Source organism: Schistocerca americana, chromosome 1, assembly GCF_021461395.2.
Source record: "Schistocerca americana isolate TAMUIC-IGC-003095 chromosome 1, iqSchAmer2.1, whole genome shotgun sequence".
Classification (NCBI taxonomy): domain Eukaryota; kingdom Metazoa; phylum Arthropoda; class Insecta; order Orthoptera; family Acrididae; genus Schistocerca; species Schistocerca americana.
The window spans coordinates 167,193,546-167,207,761 of NC_060119.1; the positions used below are offsets into that span (position 1 = coordinate 167,193,546).

A 14,216-nucleotide genomic window follows, 5' to 3' on the forward strand; every position below is an offset into this window, starting at 1 on the left:
ATCGGCAAACCTCAAAGTTTTTATTACTTCTCCATGGATTTTAATACCTACTCCGAATTTTTCTTTTGTTTCCTTCACTGCTTGCTCAATATAAAGATTGAATAACATCGGGGATAGGCTACAACCCTGTCTCACTCCCTTCCCAACCACTGCTTCCCTTTCATGTCCCTCGACTCTTATAACGGCCATCTGGTTTCTGTACAAATTGTAAGTAGCCTGTCGCTCCCTGTATTTTACCCCTGCCACCTTCAGAATTTGAAAGAGCATTTTCCAGTCAACATTGTCAAACGCTTTCTCTAAGTCTACAAAAGCTAGAAATGTAGGTTTGCCTTTCCTTAATCTAGCTTCTAAGATAAGTCGTAGGGTCAGTATTGCCTCACGTGTTCCAATATTTCTACGGAATCCAAACTGATCATCCCCGAGGTCGGCATCTACCAGTTTTTCCATTCGTCTGTAAAGAATTCGCGTTAGTATTTTGCAGCTGTGGCTTATTAAAGTGATTGTTCGGTAATTTTCACATCTGTCAACACCTGCATTCTTTGGGATTGGAATTATTATATTCTTCTTGAAGTCTGAGGGTATTTCGCCTGTCTCATACATCTTGCTCACCAGATGGTAGAGTTTCGTCAGGACTGGCTCTCCCAAGGCCGTCAGTAGTTCTAATGGAATGTTGTCTACTCCCGGGACCTTGTTTCGACTCAGGCCTTTCAGTGCTCTGTCAAACTCTTCACGCAGTATCGTATCTCCCATTTCATCTTCATCTACATCCTCTTCCATTTCCATAATATTGTCCTCAAGTACATCACCCTTGTACAGACCCTCTATATACTCCTTCCACCTTTCTGCTATCCCTTCTTTGCTTAGAACTGGGTTTCCATCTGAGGTCTTGATATTCATACAAGTGGTTCTCTTATCTCCAAAGGTCTCTTTAATTTTCCTGTAGGCAGTATCTATCTTACCTCTAGTGAGATAAGCCTCTACAACCTTACATTTGTCCTCCAGCCTTCCCTGCTTAGCCATTTTGCACTTCCTGTCAATCTCATTTTTGAAACGTTTGTATTCCCTTTTGCCTGCTTCATTTACTGCATTTTTATATTTTCTCCTTTCATCAATTAAATTCAATATTTCTTCTGTTACCCAAGGAGTTCTACTAGCCCTTGTCTTTTTACCTACTTGATCCTCTGCTGCCTTCACTACTTCATCCCTCAAAGCTACCCATTCTTCTTCTACGTATTTCTTTCCCCCATTCCTGTCAATTGTTCCGTTATGCTCTCCCTGAAACTCTGTATAACCTCTGGTTTAGTCAGTTTATCCAGGTCCTATCTCTTTAAATTCCCACCTTTTTGCAGTTTCTTCAGTTTTAATCTACAGTTCATAACCAATAGATTGTGGTCAGAGTCCACATCTGCCCCTGGAAATGTCTTACAATTTAAAACCTGGTTCCTAAATCTCTGTCTTACCACTAAATAATCTATCTGAAACCTGTCAGTATCTCCAGGGTTCTTCCATGTATACAACCTTCTTTCATGATTCTTGAACCAAGTGTTAGCTATGATTAAGTTGTGCTCTATGCAAAATACTACCAAGCGGCTACCTTTGTCATTTCTTAGCCCCAATCCATATTCACCTACTATGTTTCCTTCTCTCCCTTTTCCTACTACCGAATTCCAGTCACCCATCACTATTAGATTTTCGTCTCCCTTCACTATCTGAATAATTTCTTTGACTTCATCATACATTTCTTCAATTTCTTCGTCATCTGCATAGCTAGTTGGCATATAAACTTGTACTACTGTAGTAGGCATGGACTTCGTGTCTATCTTGGCCACAATAATGCGTTCACTATGCTGTTTGTAGTAGCTTACCCGCACTCCTATTTTCCTATACGTTATTAAAGCTACTCCTGCATTACCCCTATTTGATTTTGTATTTATGATCCTGTATTCGTCTGACCAAAAGTCTTGTTCCTCCTGCCACTTTCATTATGAAGCACAGCTCCTACAGAGTGCAAAACTGAAAGTTGCAGTTTCATCGACCTGTGATACCATCAAGGTGATGGACATCCCTCTTCAAGCACATGCAGTATCGTGACCACGACATCATTTGTTACAAAAGCAAACATAAATAACACATAAAATGTTTACCTCCAGCAACAGAATGAAACTAGCAGGACAGCTGTGAAAAGCTGGTACGGACAAACTAAATGAAAAACAATAAATATAAAGACACCATTCCAAAACAAATATTAACCTAAAAATGAAGCACACAAAATTGTTAACATTCAACACAACCAAAAGAGGCAAAAATTAAAAACCACTGGTATTGTACATTTCACTTGACTCTGGGTTTGAGGGGACGAGGAAGTGGCTCCCCCCACAGAAGAACCACAAAAGTGCCCCACTTGTGACAGGATACTTTCCGGGACTGGACCAGACTCTGAATGTGGCTCTCCAGCAGGGATACGACTTCCTCAAATCCTGCCCTGAAATGAGATCCATCCTTCATGAAATCCTCCCCACTCCGCCAAGAGTGTCTTTCCGCCGTCCACCTAACCTTCGTAACCTGTTAGTTCATCCCTATGAAATCCCCAAACCACCTTCCCTACCCTCTGGCTCCTATCCTTGTAACCGCCCCCGATGCAAAACCTGTCCCATGCACCCTCCCACCACCACCTACTCCAGTCCTGTAACCCGGAAGGTGTACACGATCAGAGGCAGAGCCACGTGTGAAAGCACCCATGTGATTTACCAACTGACCTGCCTACACTGCGATGCATTCTATGTGGGAATGACCAGCAACAAACTGTCCATTCGCATGAATGGACACAGGCAGACAGTGTTTGTTGGTAATGAGGATCACCCTGTGGCTAAACATGCCTTGGCGCACAGCCAGCACATCTTGGCACAGTGTTACACCGTCCGGGTTATCTGGATACTTCCCACCAACACCAACCTATCCGAACTCCGGAGATGGGAACTTGCCCTTCAGTATATCCTCTCTTCTCGTCATCCGCCAGGCCTCAATCTCCGCTAATTTCAAGTTGCCGCCACTCATACCTCACCTGTCTTTCAACAACTTCTTTGCCTCTACACTTCTGCCTCGACTGACATCTCTGCCAAAACTCTTTGTCTTTAAATATGTCTGCTTGTGTCTGTATGTGTGGATGGATATGTGCGTGTGTGCGAGTGTATACCTGTCCTTTTTTCCCCCTAAGGTAAGTCTTTCCGCTCCCGGGATTGGAATGACTCCTTACCCTCTCCCTTAAAACCCACTTCCTTTCGTCTTCCCCTCTCCTTCCCTCTTTCCTGATGAGGCAACAGTTTGTTGCGAAAGCTTGAATTTTGTGTGTATGTTTGTGTTTGTTTGTGTGTCTATCGACCTGCCAGCGCTTTTGTTCGGTAAGTCACCTCATCTTTGTTTTTTATATATAATTTTTCCCACGTGGAATGTTTCCTTCCATTATATATATATATATATATATATATATATATATATATATATATATTTTTTTTTTTTTTTTTTTTTTTTGGGGCAGGTGGGGGGGGGGGGGGGGGGGGTGACAGCCCAGATTTGTGATGGTGAATTTGGTTTGAGTGTTTTTTGTGATTTTATTTGTTTTGTATTGCAGTATGTATCGTATTGCCTATATTCACATTTTTGTTAATATATATATATATATATATATATATATTTTTTTTTTAACAAAAATGTGAATATAGGCAATACGATACATACTGTAATACAAAACAAATAAAATCACAAAAAACACTCAAACCAAATTCACCATCACAAATCTGGGCTGTCACCCCCCCCCCCCCCCCACCTGCCCCAAAAAACACATATGACCTCAATCACTCTAAATAACTGTAGGAACTTGACTGCAGATTACATATCTTCGCCCGCTGCAAAGAGCGATGACATAAATTTCCATGTCATCTCCATGACCAACAAAAAAAGAAAAATAATATTAAATCTCAAACTGTAAGAAACACATAGCACTAAGAATTCCAAACACAAATTCATCAGCTGTCATAGGAAGAATTAAAGTAACTCACTACAAACTGGCACAAACTCAATAACAGCACACTTCACTCACACAATCAAATGACTTACTAATATATCTAACAAGTAACTTTGAAACACACATATCCAACACAAAAGAGTGCCACCAAAATGTCATCTACAAACATGAAAGACTGTATGTATGTATGTACTAAAAAACAAAGCACCCCCATGAAGTGACACAACGTAGTTATATCATGGGTCAAACCAGATTGGTGAAATCGAACCTTTCAGGCAAATTTTTACAAAGCTAATATTGTAATTATTTTGCATAAAGATTTACATAATAAGAAAATATTTGCTCTCAGTTCATCTCGAAATGTTTGATCAGCTAAAATGTATGCTGAAGTCCAACATAAAACCAAACTAAAAACTATGCCCACCAAGTAGGAAAAGCTCTTCCACAAAGAAAACGCCACAGATGTTAGTTCCATTTCAAACAGATGAAGCTCACAAGACCAATATTTCTGAATTTCAGAATATGAGCTTACCAGCAGATGGAAACTCACCACTGAAATTTCAGCTAACTGGTTCAAGAGATAAATAAGGGCTATGTAAACTGAAAGATTCATTATTAAGAAAACTGCAATATTTGGCAGACTTGATACTAATGAACTGGAGTAACCTACAGCAAACATCATCTTGGTTATTCTGATTGCTACCAAATGATCAAAGAAAGTAATGAAACGTCGAGTACATCCAATCAGCATGGAATAATTCACATTTTGGCCCCAATTCCTCAGTGCTGGTCCATATAGAAGCAGGTCACCTTTCAAAAAGTATGGTGAAAGAAGCATCAAAACAGTAAGCATGGAACAAAGTGGGTGACAACGCAAGGTATATATTGAAGAACAAGAATTAGTCAAATCTGTTTAGGCGACACAGTATTTTTCCATTCAAGTAGGCAGAGAAAAAGTTCAGAAACAAAACCACTTGCAAGTGAGAATTTCAAAAGAAATGTTTGTTGTTTATCAAAACAGAAATGGACCTCAAGTCTGATTTCCAAAAGTTTGTGAATTACATGCAAAGTTGTTTGCGACTGTAGGTGCAGCTGGTTCACACTCAGCTTGTGTAAGTAGAATATTTCAGATCGTAATTTACCTGACATAGCGGTACAGCCAATGTGGGTCAAGGCTTAATAGCAAGGCTTAATAGCATTAATTTGTTTATTTCTTACTAATTAAAGACATATTTTTGCACCTTAACTGAAATAAACCAGAACTGAAATATGTGTTCCTGAAAGAGTTACATGATTTTATTCAGTGGCGTTAATTATAAAATCAGAGGTGTTGATATCCCATACATTGTCAATGATGGGCACAGTTTGGTATAGTAATTTTTTTATATCTAAATTCTGATAACATAGTGAAGACATTCATATGAAAGTTCCATTAACTTGCTGATTAGCAAACAGACAGTGCAGTTTTCAGGTTTCCATCATCTTTTAGTCCCAAATATGAGAAAAACTTGTCATGACAAAGTTTTATGGCAAGAGCAATTGTGCTATGGCCATGGTTTACTGAGCTTCATTTCTGTATTATGCACAAGTTGTCATGGTGGTAGGTTGCAGAGACTTCATCACTATTTCAAGAAACAATGGCTTGCAAAACTTTTGGATTTTTTTCATGAACTTCCAATTTCGCAAAGGGTGACCCTTGTGAAAATGTCTTTCATACTTACACAAAGTTACAGATGGACCTGGAACTTGGTAAAAGTTAATGATGGTCCCTTACATATATTTGCACACACTTCATCAAAACTAAAGACGTATGAGTTGGGAGAATCTTGAAGATTGGGTCACATGCCATAGAATAACAATATAGTGGTAAAAGAAGTTGGTATAAACAACAGTTGAGTAGTATACGAAGAGGTGCAGTAATTCTTGTAATTTCTGGTGTGAGCAGATTAGCATTAGTCACAATGTATTGTTTGTATAATTTATTGGCATCTACTGGAGTGGATACTTCTAGCAACTAATTCATTACTTCAGTTGCTCCACATCCCTGAAGGCTCTCCATCAGAGGATTTACAAAACATTACATGTGAAAAGTGAATTAACAAAACAAATAAAAATGTTGTTATCACATAACAGCTGCAGCAGAAATGATGCCATGCTAAATATCCTCCCCACTGGCAAAGCAATTTAAAAAACAAAACCACTAAGAAGGTACATCAATAGAAAACATGTCTAAAATAACGGATAATTCTTCAGCCAAATTTTAACACACACATATACTTTTTGCTAATCACCTTTGGCTCTCTCTCTCTCTCTCTCTCTCTCTCTCTGAAGCATTGGTTGTGGAAACAGGATGATCTGTAGTGCCGCATGAGGTCCAGGTACAGGTTAGGTTGAAAGGCAACAATTTGGTTGTGGGCTGGCGAAGCTAATGCACGTGAAAGCATAAAATCTGATTGTGGTAGGAAAAAGACTGGTAGAAATGCTTATGTTTACGTCCGCGCCTTTACTGAAAAATTCAGTAGGGTCCAAGATAAAAAATTCACTTCTAATTACATATCTCCTTCACTACTCCCAATATTTACAGCAGGGCTTCTTTTTTTTTTTTTTTCAGAAAGCTATCTACAATGTGGTGAGAATTTTTCACACTGTTGCGACCGCTACTCACGTAGACTGCTGTGTATTTACACGTTAGCTCCGTTCGCGCCATCCATAAATACAGATATCGATTATCGAGATATGAAATGTGTCGCGAATTCAGTGACTGCACGACAACAAATGAATGGCGTAAACCGCCAAGTTTGAATCCGCCGCTTGGAGAACTGAATAATGTTGTTGCCTACTCCTGGAAGTTATAACTTTTGTTTTTATGTTTATTCTGTTCCTTGGTTACTGTTTTGTTGCTTACAAGTTACATATAGCAACCGTGCTTCTTTTTCTGTAATACCAAGTAATAAACCGTTCAAGTATATTCTCAGTGCGAGTTTGAATATTTAATAAGTGCGACACGACGAAAATATACCCGTCAGTGGTGACCCCGACGTGATCCGCGCCGAGAAAACCGGTCCCGCGACAAAACTGATTACAGAATGGAATCGCCTGCAGTATCGAGACTGGCTGTTCGCCTCCCACCGTTTTGGTCACATAATCTAGTTCTATGGTTCGTTCAGGTTGAGGCCAGCTTTTGCTATGCCAGAATTACAGCGGATACGACTAAGTTTGCATTAATAGTGAGTCAGCTCGAGCAACGCTACACTTCCGAAGTGAAGATATAACCACGGCACCACCGACGGAGAATACAAACGAAAGATTAAAGGCTGAGCTTATTCGCAGAGTTGCAGCATCGCAGGAAGACCGTATCAGACAAGTGCTGACTCAGGAAGATATAGGCGACAGAAAACCGTCTCAGTACCTGCGTCACCTCCGCAGCAAGGTGGTCAGCGGAACAGTGCCCAACAATCTTCTGCGTACGCTATGGAGCAGCTGTCTGCCGCCGCAGGTAAAGGCGATCGTCGCATCGCAGACAGAGATGTTCCTGGACACTGTTGCGGAACTGGCCGACAGCATCCAAGATGCCATCGCTCCGAACCAACAGGTTAGTACTGTGACAATATCTGGTGGTGTCGCGTCCGTGGCCCTTCCTGTTTCACGTGCAGACTACGACGCCCTGTCCGCCAAAGTTGATGCACTGAACCCACATATTGGCACACTGTTGTCACAAGAAGGTCCTAGTCGCTATAGAGGACGTAGCCGCAAACGATCTAGGAGCCGTTCCTCGACTCAGTCTGTTTCAGATGCTGGTCCGACCACTTGTTGGTACCACAGAAGATTTCGTGAGCAGGCTAAAAAGTGCACTGGCACCTGCGCCGACCCAAATGCAAACGGCGGTCGGACGTAGGCGCCACCAACTACTCAACTGCAATCCGGCGCCTATTCATTACTGACAGAGTATCAGGCCAGAAGTATTTAATAGACACGGGGTCCGACCTTAGTATCCTGCCGAGAGCGTCACTTCACTGTTGCAGGCCACCCACTGCATTTAGCTTGTCTGCCGCAAATAATCCAGCAATCGCGATGTATGGCACGCGGCGTGAAGAATTGAATTTGGGGCTCTGCCGTCAATTTACATGGGACTTTACTGTAGCAGACGAGGCCGAAGCAATAATCGGTGCCGATTTATTAGCTCACTATCAACTCCTGCCAGATGTAGCGAATTCCCGCCTAATAGACAATGTTACCGTACTTAACAACCACTGGGTACCATCGTGATGCCAGAACATACATCAAGGTTATACAGGTTGCAGACGAGGAGTATTGCTCGCTGCTGCATGAGTTCCCGACCTTAACGAGGCCTCCAGGCGCGCCACAGCAAGTTTTGCACGATATGGTCCACCACATAAAAACTGCGGACTGTGTCTTGCCAGCCGAGGCGATTGGCTCCAGGACGCCTCGCCATTGCTAAAACAGAATTCGACACGATGTTACGAGAAGGTACCATCCGACCCTCAAGTAGTCCATGGTCATCTGCACTGCATTTAGTACCCAATAAGGGAGGAGCCTAGCGCCCATGTGGCGATTACAGAGCGCTCAACTCACGGACTGTGCCTGGTCGCTACCCAATGCCACTACTAAAAGACTATAGCCATGTACTGCATGGAGCCACCGTAATCAGTGTTATAGACTGCGCAAAAGCGCATACCCAGATTCTCGTGGCAACAGAGAACATTCCAAAGACCGCTATTATTACGCCACTTGGGTTGTATGAAAGCAAGTTTATGACCTTTGGCTTGCGTAATGCTGCTCAAACCTGGCAGAGGTTCATCGGTTCTGTCTTGCATGGGTTGAATTTTTGTTTTGCCTATCTGGACGATGTGTTAGTGTATTCATCGTCGAAGGAGAAACATCGCCAGCACCTGAGAGAAGTTTTTGAGCGTTTTGAGAAGTATGGCGTGGTGTTAAACACAGCTAAATGTGTGTTTGGCCAACATCAAGTCGATTTCCTGAGTCATCGAATATCTTAATCAGGCTCATTACCACTCACTGAGAAGGTTAAAGCCATATTGCAATTACCCAAGCCATCTACATTAAAAGAGCTACGCAGATACTTAGGAATGCTCAGTTTTTACCGCCATCATTTGCCACGCACTGTCGAACAACAGGCGCCATTGAACGCAGCACTGGCTGGTCCCAAGGTTAAGAGCAGTTCTCCTGTGCAGTGGACCGAGGAGATGAATGCGGCTTTCGAAGTAAACAAAAAGAGCCTAGCACAAGCAGTACTGCTGGCGCACCCCAAGCTCGAAGCTCCACTGGCATTAGTGGTGGATGCCAGTCAGTTAGCCATTGGTACAGCCCTCCAACAATGGGCGGACGATGCCTGGCAGCCAGTGGCTTATTTCTCTCACAGGCTGTCACCTGCACGACAAAGATGGAGCACATACGATTGGGAACTTTTAGTCATATATCAAGCAATCAAGTACTTTCGACCACTGGTTGAGACACGAGGGTTGGTGATATACACCAACCACAAACCTTTAACATATGCCTTCAAGAAAAACAGCAACGCTTGCTCTCCACAGCAGTATGGCCAACTGGAATTTATTAGCCAGTTCAGTACAGACATCCGCCATATATCAGGCATCACTAATGTGAATGCGGACTGCCTCTCTAGAGTGGCCAGTGTCTCTCAGCCTGTGGACATGATGGCGCTTGCCAGGGCGCAAGAAGAAGATTCCTAGCTACACACCATATTGCATGATGACACTTCAGCACTCAAGTTTCAGCAAGTCGACCTTCCTGGCAAGAACATGAAATTGTACTGTGAAGTGTCACATGGCAGATCACGCCCTTTTGTTCCTGTTGCATTTCGCAGGCCAGTGTTCGAGTCCTTACATAATCTTTGCCACCCAGGAGTCTGTTCGACTTTCAAGCTAGTGTCTCAAAGGCTCGTGTGGCCAGGGATAGAAAGAGACTGCTGCGAATGGACGAGAACTTGCCAGTGGTGCCAACTTTGCAAAATCACTCCCCACATTCATACCCCAATAGGAGTGTTTCCAGACACTTCTTCACACTTCGCCCATGTTCATCTTGATGTGGTAGGACAACTTCCTGCATCGGATGGCCAGCAGTACATATTCACAATGACTGACAGATATACACGATGGCTTGCAGCAGTACCTATGGACAACATCTTTGCGGAAACACTAACCATCTCTTTCACATCAACCTGGCTGGCGAGAATCGTCTGTTCACTCCATATCACCATCGACAGACGCTGATAGTTCGAGACAGATTTCTTCACACAGTTGGCGAAGTTCTATGGCTACATCCATCACAAAACGACCAGTTATCTTCTGGCCAGCAATGGCATCCTTGAACGTTGTCACTGAACGTTGAAGGCTGCGCTAATGTGCCATGGGACGTCTTGGACGTCTGCACTACCTATAGTCCTGCTGGATCTACGAGCCACATACAAACCAGATATAGGGCCCTCAGCAGCTGAACTGGCTTCTGGCGAGACTCTGCGCCTACCAGGGAAGTTTGTTGACATAGGTCTGCTTTCAGAAAGGGACGACCAACCAGAGTTCCTTCACAAGTTATTGGAACATGCAAGCCAAATCAAACCCACAAAGGCCTCCAGGCATGGTTGTCCAACAACTTTTGTGCATAACAACCTCCAAAGTTGTTTGCACGTTATGTTACGTACAGACTGCGTCAAGCTACCGCTGCAGCCACCGTATAGTGGACCCCATCGCGTCCTGTGTAGAGACACAAACACACACGATGGTCATCATAATAAATGGCAAACAGGCCACAGTGTCTCTTAGCAGAGTGAAGCCGGCTTACATTTTCAAGGAGGCATCACCCACCTTATGGTCAAGAGCTCAACGCCTGACAGATGCAACACCTCAACTTCCAGCACCACCGCCACAACAGATCGATGGGTGAAATATAGCCGTAAAACTAAGGCCTGTGTCCTTCTGTATCATTATTAAAGACAATGTCATTTTTCAAAATCTGTTTGAGAAATCATAATGTTGAAACTGTACAATGTAGCTAGTTATAAATGCAGCATGGAACTTTGCATTAACTATTGGTGTGCAGTTATGCAGTATGTACTTGTACAATAAAGGTAAAATTGTTTAAAACACTGCTGAAAGCACTTGATGCCCGCAGATCGTAAAAACACGATAGGTATGTAAACAACTTACTTCTACAAAGAATTTCAATCGCTCGCAAAACAGAATACGATCATACAAGCAGTACTGTCAACGCATTGAACATAACATAACAATGTATCAGATTATTAGCACAAAAAAGTCATGCGTGATTATCTTCAACATCGATTACAACTTACTATACATACATCGATAGTCGAGAAGAAAGCACACTGCAGACGATCCGATTTGCTCACGCGGACAATCGGACATACCGTTTGCCGGTTCACAATCCATGGGCCCTATTCTGTATCGTTCATACCGATCGGTGTAGTAGGTTAGCCTCGGTAGCGATGTCATTTTCGGTTCTTTATCGAAATATCCTATTCAGTAAGCTTCTGAGACTTGTTACCAAACGGTTCTCCCACCGATTTTACGACAATTGTACCGAAAGGTTTTGGATTTCGGTCTGCCCCTGTCGTCGGTGAGCTGTGGTTTATGTACACCTATAATTGGTTATTTTAAACATATTTAGCGGTTTTAGCTTTGGATGTAGTGATTGTGTTACTGAAGAATCACCAGAGGATGCATCCAGTTGGAAGGTGAGTTTGTAATAGACTGTTTTCCTTTGTTAGAAATATGGTTAGGTTAGGTTTTTACTGTGAATGATTACATAAAAAAAAACGTTTTCGGTCAATCTTCTCTCAAAATGCATGTTATTTTTATGCAAATAAGAGTTTAAAGATCATTAAATATCAAGACATCGGCTTTGCTTACGCATATTACATGCGTGCGAACTGACGTTACTAGTGCCTTGTGTACTTTTTCCCACAAATAGGTTAGTAATTATCGAAACATGTTTACAACTTTCCAGTAACATTGGAAAGCAATTATGTGAAGCCTGATATTGGAAACCTTCCAAACCATCACCCTTTAATGACTTACGGAGCACTGTTTGGCAACAAAGTCAGCCTACGTTCCTCTACATAATACTACAGCAAATGAGAACTGTGTAACTCTTGTTTGGTGTGGCCAAGTGGTTAGCGCGCGGGAATGCGATACCAAAGAACACGAGGTGGGCGCAAGAAATTTTTTTTTCCTCTTAATATATGCAACACGTTCTGAGACATTGTTATTCGTGTAAGTCAAGATTTTTCTGCATTATTCGTTATTACTTACTTGTAAGAGCGCACTTCCTCCGTAATGATCTCGTGATTTCTGTGTGTTTAAAATACGAAATTGTTGGGGATGAAATTGCTGTAAGTGAAACAACCGACAGTGACCTTTATATTTTTTCTTGTCAGAAATAATTCACCATTTTTTTCCGAATGTGTAGCGACTTCCGATTATGCGGTTAGACAGGAATCTAAGAGCACAACTTACGTTACTGGGAATGTAACTAGCAACAGCCATCTTCATAATCTTGCTTCTCACGAGTATTTATCTGCTATTGAATCCTCAACCACAGTAGACAGACATGAAAGACCTCTGCCTTAAAATTTTTGACTGTAGCACCATATACAAAACATTTTCATTCATGAGATGCATGTTATAAACTTCGACACTCTGCAGGAGCTCTCGAAAATGCATTTTTCCAATTTGTTTTTAAGACCCAAATCGTTGACGTATCATATAGGGAAATGGGCTACGTAATCATTTGGATCTCTAGGAGCGAGTCATAACCACATTCTGTTTATCTTCTTATTCTTTAAAACTCTCGGAATCAATTTTTTGGGTGTTTTTATAGCTGTATTAGTACAATGTGGTATTACACACTCATTTTCCGAAACGTAAAATCCTAAACACGATGTCAGTGTGAATGAGAATAAGATGACATAATGCAGCATTTACGACAATCTGCAGAATACAGTCAAATACGCTGTGTTTTTATGCGTGCATGGAAACATACGGTCAGGGAAACTGTAAAAATTTCTATGCATTTCAGCTGAGAATCATGGAAATGGATATACTGCGACTGATACTGTTAAGGAGGAGGCAAGGGTGATGAAGGCGGGCACGTCAGCTCGATGGAACGCGGCGTCATGCGTTATGGCAACGTAAACGCAATTTTCGGTACTTGCAAGAATAGCGCGCCTGTGTCGTCTGCTAACCGCCTTGTGTCCATGGTGCTGTGCGCGCTGCAGTGCGCATGCACAGATCTGCGGCAGCTTGCTTTTGATTGGCTTGTGCGACTCGAACCGACAACAGCGCTTCGGTTCTCTAGACCCAAACGGCATCGCTTCCGAAATGCATACTGAATAATGCTGGGGCACTAATTCGAGTACTAGATCATTCGGTGCTCTTGAGTACTGAAACGATCGGCACAATAGTGGAGAGAATAGGCACCCAGTACTGAGGCGCCACTCAAAACGCACGGTCAAATAACCAGGGGCGGTTCCAAAACAACGTTCGCGAGTAAATATTCCAGCTGTAGGTGGTGGAGGTATTAGTTATCAGTGAATGCTTTGTGTCGTGGGCAGTGTCTATCACGAGTATGGAAAGTGAGAAATGTGTTAATGTGTTGAAAGGGTTGAATATAATGGCGTAGCCAAGAGACGCCATACTGGAAATTCTGTGATGTGTGTTTCAAAGTATTCCTTATTAAACCGAGTATAGTACAAAACGTTGTTAACATTTAACAATTGGCATCTCGACACACCCCACATCAGCAGGACCACAAACCTACACTGAATCTGGTGCCTGAGCGCTACTACTGTGCCACGAGGGACTACCGAAACAGCAAGACACCAGGTTAGTAATACAGAAACCAGAGAAGTAAGGTAGAGTCGCTTCCTTCTCGCTACAATGCTATAGAGGGCATTGTACATGGTATCCCTGGTGGGGAGGTAGCTTAAGTGTGTCGTGCTAAGCCAGGTAACAGTGTCTGCACAAAGCAGTCATTGTAAGAATGTGCATACTAAAAATCACGGAATGCAAGTAATATGCCTGGAGAATATGAAGGTGAACTGTGTGTTGAACAGTGAATAAAGAACTTGAACATGAACTGTGACAGTGAATGGGAGGAACAGTGAGGTAGGAAAAGA

The 14,216-nt window shown here is 42.4% G+C and overlaps 1 protein-coding gene across 1 annotated transcript in view; it reads right to left on the reverse strand.

Moving 5' to 3' along the window:
- The window catches only part of LOC124620939, a 42,550-nt gene extending 35,804 nt beyond the window's left edge, over positions 1–6,746 (reverse strand). The window contains exon 1 of the mRNA XM_047147104.1: positions 6,687–6,746. The gene's annotated coding sequence lies outside the window, so the exon portion shown is untranslated. The remainder of the gene's footprint in view (positions 1–6,686) is intronic.
- Between the last annotated feature and the right edge of the window lie 7,470 nt (positions 6,747–14,216).